This window comes from Meriones unguiculatus, chromosome 3 (assembly GCF_030254825.1).
Source record: "Meriones unguiculatus strain TT.TT164.6M chromosome 3, Bangor_MerUng_6.1, whole genome shotgun sequence".
In the NCBI taxonomy this organism is placed as follows: domain Eukaryota; kingdom Metazoa; phylum Chordata; class Mammalia; order Rodentia; family Muridae; genus Meriones; species Meriones unguiculatus.
The window spans coordinates 103,507,439-103,513,438 of NC_083351.1; positions in this window are offsets into that span (position 1 = coordinate 103,507,439).

The following is a 6,000-nucleotide window of genomic DNA, read 5'->3' on the forward strand; positions in this document are numbered from 1 at the left end:
CCCACCCCACCCCACCCCACCCCACCCCCCATAGTGAAGGGTAAAGGTTTGTCACCCAAAGGCTCTCGTGAAAGTTCAAGCTGCTGTCCGTACCAACATCTGAGAAAACACACTTCCTGCTCTCCTCTTAGAGAGCGAGAACATTTCCCTTGGTTTACCTGCTGGTTCTTTAGGACTCCATTTACTTACTCCTGTTACGGAGCTCAAATAGCAAAGACTGTCGGAACGACTGCTCTAAGGCAGGGCAGGAGGCACAGCCGGCTGGTCACTGGAACACGGGCAGCTCAGGGTGATGGCCTGCTTTCCATGTTGATCTTTTAACTGCTTACACCAAGAGAGAAAAGATGCAAAGCGTCTATTTTTTTTTTCCAAACATGAAAATCACCTTGTAGTACTAGGCCCTTCTAAACAATGGATTTCCACCAGAGCTCACCCTCAGCAAGGACGTCAGAGGACTTTGATTTCCTGTTTCAGTTTTACGGCTGAGCAGGCAAAGCAGGGGCTGTAACTGAGAGTAGCACCACTGTGGCAGACCCCACCTTCACTTGCCTGGCCTGCATTTCTTTGGGGCCTCTGGAGGAGACAGGGAGTCAGTGGCCACCTCTTCTTACCACAAGTTTTCCCTGAGCCACCTTTGCAAATACAACTTTTATTTCCTCAGATGAAGTGATGAGAGCTGGACCCAAGCTGTGTGAATACGGTGCTCGGGTTGAGCCCAGGGTGCTTCTTTCTCTGTTCTAACTATTCCTATCCTAGGCCTGGAAAATTGTAGCCTCCATACAATCAAATCTTCCAAGCTGATTGATTCAGTCTGGCTTCTCTCAGCTTCTGACTGAATTACTGTTTGGCTTCAAACTAATTCTGGCAATATGTTCTAATCTTCTGGCTCCTTCTCATTCTCTGGCTCATTTTGTCTTTACCTGTGTCTAGCTTATTCTGTTTCTAAAACCTGTCTTTGTAAAACTGTCCTAGTAACTGCTTCTTCCTCCTCCTGCTCCTCCTCCCCCTCCTATTCCTCCTGCTTCTCCTCCTTTTTCTCCTTCTCCTCTTCCTCCTCCTTCCTCTCTCCTCTTCCTTTTCTCCTCTCTCCCTCTTTCTCTTCTTTCTCTCCCTCCTTTTCTCTGTCCTCTCCCTTTTCTCCCCCTCTCTTTCCTTCCCCCCTCTCTCTCACCCCTCACCCTCTCTCCTCTCTCTCTCTCTCTCTCCTCTCTTTCTCCCTCTCTCCTCTCTCCCTCTCTCCCCATCTCCTCTCTTTCCCTCCCTCTTCCCCCTCTGTCTGCCTTCTGAGGTCCAATAAGAAGAACCCACTCTTAATTATTCTACATTCTTGTACAGACTTGGCTTGTGGTCAAATTCAGTCTCAGGGCTAGCACTTTCAAGTCCTCTTTGTTCCATTTTCTCATTGCCTGCGTCTATGTTAAATCTACCACTGTCTCCCTGTTTTAGGGAGACTTGTGATAGCCTTTAGGGGTACCTAGATAATCCAGAAAAATCTCTCCATCTCAAGATCCTTAATCACTTCTACAAATACTCCTGGGCAAAAACAGTAGAGCTCACTGGTTCTAAATATTAAGATGCTAATAACTCCTAAGAGGCCATATTCAATCTGACACACCCTTTCCATGCTGAGAGCTCCTAGCTTTGTCCCCTGCATGGGTCCATTGTGGGTAACTACTTAACTCTACATGTACTTCTAAAACACAGCTCTCATCCAAACTCTACATGCCAACCACTCATTCAGACCCTCAGCCAGAAATCTCAGCACCCTTGTTTGTCCTCCATGTCCCCTGCCCTCTGTGGGTCCATCTTCAAAACAACCCTCTTGAGAGAAAGGAGATGACTTGCATGCTTGTGTGGGCAAAACAAGGGTATTGTTAGCCAATGGCAAGGGCCACAGTCTGACAGCTCTGGTTGGTTTCAGCACTATACATTTGGAGGTGCGTCATGAATAAACCCAGGAAGCCTGAGCAGAGGGATAGGCATGTGTTCCCCAAAGCCCACCCCCCCTCCAAATCTAATAGGTTCTGTGCATCCTTAGTCAAGTTTTATCTCAATCAGAGCTATACAAGAGAGCTTCCTGTAATGTTCGGCATATCTTGTACATATGCTGTCAAGTACAGTAGCCACCAGCTATGAGTGGCTATCGGTGGCTTAAAACGTATCTGGTGGTTTGAATGACAATGGTCCTCATGGAGTTGTATACAGTCCCCTGATGGTGAGCTTTGGAAGGATTAGGAGGTGTGGCCTTGTTGGAGGAGGTATGTCATTGGGAGTGGGTTTTGAGGTCCCAAAAGACTAAATCAGTATAGCGTTCTATCTCTCTCTTTTTCTGTCTGATGTCTGTCTCCCTATGTGAGCTCTCAATTGTTTCTTCACTCTGCCATCCTTGATTCTAAGCCTCTGAAATTATAAACCAAATTAAATGCTTCTTTTTATAAGTTGCTTTGATCATGGTGTTTTATCATAGCAATGGAAAAGTAACTAAGGAAGTGACTTTCATTCCACATGGATTATTTTAAAGTCAAATTCTCCCTATATTAGACAGCATAGCTGGAGCCTTCTTGCCTGTTGCAAGTTAACCTCCAGAGGCCTCTTGAGTGAACACTGTGCCTCTGCATGTCCCTAAGCAAGTGAAGGCTCTTAACTCTACTTAGGTAAAAGTTACAAATAGGCTGAGCACAGCTTCCTTGGTTTTACAGCTCTGAACTTCAAGCATCAGCAGCCCTTGGCTCCTGGTGTAGAACTTCCTCAGTGCTATCCTATGCCTTGAGAACTAGTGGCCTCACCTTTGAGTGGCTGATGTCACCAGCTCCGTCAGCCACCCATGGTGGCTCCTTAGCAGCTAGAATTAGTGGCTCATGGCAGATCTCTGGAACAGTGGCCCAAATCAGTTGTTCCCTGTGCCTCTTCTGTACTCCTTCAGCTACCTGCAGCTCTTCACCTTTCTCAGACTTCTGCAACTTTGCTCTTCCACAAACCTCAGCCCTCTGGAGCCCTTCACCTCTGCAGGTCACTCTTGACCTCTGTCAGAAATTCTTCAACCACTTGGTAGCTCAGAGGTGTCCTTGCAGCCAGCAGGACCTGGTGTTTCTGCCCTTTGGTAACCAGATCAGCCTACCACCAAGATGAGGATCACCGCTAAGAACAGAACAACCCCAAATCAGATTTCGCTGTGTCTATACTGCACCGTGGCTGCTGTGTGTGGGGTGAGGGTCTCTCTCAGAATCCTCTGTAAGAGTGAAAGGATAGCTGCTTCTATACCTAGAGGAAGGCGGACTACATCTGTGTAGTCTCCTACCTACTAGCTTAGTCACACTAAGTGGGATCTGAGTGGGGACACTGAGCCCTGCTTGTCCTTACTGTCATGAGGGGGGAGGGGCTCCTCCTTGACTAGAGTGGGGGCACTTCCAAAGTGAGACATCCAGCACAGCTGTGCAATGGGGGTCATCTGAAGCTGTGACTGTGGCAGCAAGGCCTCCTGAGCCATTGAGGGTCATCTGAAGTGACTGCAGCTGCCAGACACGTGGCCTCTGGAACTGAAGCAATGAGTTCTGCCACAGCCATGATGGCTGCTGTGGTTAGAGAAGGAGTCTCCAGGGATGGTCAGACCTCAAAGTCCTGGGGAAGCCAGAGCAGAAGCAGGGCCGACCAGATATTTGAAAGCAGCCACCCTGTCATGATGACAGCCTGCTGGACTGTGGGAGAAGTGGATGCTTGGTTAACAGTGAGAAGACTGTTGGAGAATGGCTGCTTTGTTAATAGGGAGGTCAAAGTTGAAGTTGCTTCTGTCTGTAGTGGGACTTCAGGAGCTAAGGATAAACCTATCACAGCCAGAATGGTTCTGGCCTTTGTCACTGCCAGACCAGCGTTTATCACCTGTTTGAGCTTCAAGGCAGTTTCTATGGTGACAGCATTTGATAACCGAACAAGCATCTAAAAAGCTCACACTTGTGCCCTGACAGCTTCAAAATGTTAAAGAGTAGGAAGCATTTGTAACCAAGATCTGGCCATACAGTCAACATCCTTCTCCAAGTAACATCTACAAGATTCCACCCTAGCTACTGCCCTTGCTGGATAATGCCTCCTCTGGAGGAAAATTGAATCGTCCTTAATCTGCCTCACTTTCTTCAGGAAGTGTGATTGGGACAGCAATGGCCTAGGTACCTAAGGGAGGGGCCTGTGGTCTGGGAAGAAAGGCTCCAAACTGTCTCCACCTGGGTGTGTTCCATGCAAATGGAACTTTCCCTAAGCAAAGGAAAACCCATGGATGTGCAGAGAGATGGTGGATGACCAGCTTCTGCCGTAGGCGGGATTCAAAAACAGATCTACAGCAGTCCCGGTGGACTGGGAGTTGCTGGAAAGTCTCCCCAGAGAAGACAGACCTGGGTCTTGAGAAGGGCAGGGTACAGGCATGAAGAGTGTTCTGGTGAGCAGGGTTGCTCCGCCAGCGCAGCATTTGGGGGATGCAACAGCAAAGGGATTTATTGAACGCATCAGGGGCAGAGGAAATACTCTACCTCTCCCTGCCGACACACACACCCCAAACAATACTTGCTGCTCTACCCCAATGGCCAGTCCTTAACAGATACACTCGAATAGACTCAGCTCTGCCTAGGAAACATGTTTTTTTCTGTTTAGAGGGTAAACAATTAAGCCCCCAAACTAGAAATGAGCTTTTTAAATGGGCCTGTGGGGTACCGAAGCCTAAGGACTGATCAAGTCTCTTTAGGGGAAGGTAGTTGGCTGTGTGCAGTGTTTCCGCTAAGATCTCGTTGGGGAAAAACATGAGCCACCCAAGTAGTAGATGTTGAGAGTTTAACAAAGGGCTGTTGAAGTGTGGATGGGGACTTCAGGACAGTGTCCTTATGTGTTCCAGGCCCCTTGTACAAGACTTCTATTGAAGAAAGGTAGGAACACTGAAGCTAGTCCATTAGAAAGAGGAAGCTGAGACAACTGTAGTGCCTTCCCTCTCTTGGTCCTCTTGCTGTATTCCCATTGGCAAACTTAGCCAGAAGGCAAGACAGTGCCTTGATAAAAGTCCCTGGATTTGAACCTGTAGAACATAGAGAGGGTGAGAAACCATCTAAGGGGCACCTGAGGAAAAGGTAGATTTGTGCAAATGTGCCACTTATTTGAATGGCCAGAACCCACAAAATTGGTATGGGTGTGGAGCAACAGGAAATCTCCTTTCAGAAGGGAATGCAAAGCAATTCAGCTTCTGTGGAACTCAGTCTGACCTGACCGCCTCCTACAAAACTAAGCAAGCCCTCACCGAAATCCAGTGAGCTCTCTCTTTTGCACTTGCCCAGAGAAGCAAGTGCACGGGGACAAAAGCAGCCACGGGGACAACAGCTTTAATCCACATGAACATCTACATCAGCTTTATTCATAATTGCCCAAGTCTCAACCAACCAAGATATCCTCCAATAAGTAAATGTGACGCTGAAGAAGGGACCCATCTCTCATGGGGCATGGAGCCAAAGACTAGTTCTTGAAGTTCTTCTCAGATCATGATTTCAGTCTGGATAGAACAAAATGACCAACTAATTGGTGACAAATGAACAAATAGTGAAATATCCAAAAACAGAGCATTACTCAGCATGAAACATAAATATTAAATAAGCAAGCTATTGGGCCACAAATGACATGGAAGAAGTTTAAATGCATATGTCTAAAAAGAAGACACCAATCTGAAATGGCTATGATACTGGAAGAGGCAAAGATAGAGATCCAGTAAAAACATCAGTGCTTCCTGGGATCAGGGAAGGAGGGGCACACAGACAGAGCATAGGGTTCTGAGGGCTAGGAAGTTCTTCTGTATTTATGATATTATTATTACAGACAGATTTTATATTATGCACACACCAAAAAACTATTAAATGCACAGCACTAACAGTAAATCCTGGAGTTAGCTCTGGGCTGTGGGTGACAGTGGCACGTCAGCGCAGGCCCACTGACTCTAGCCAGCAGAAGGCCCTGGGACTGTATGCTGACAGTGGG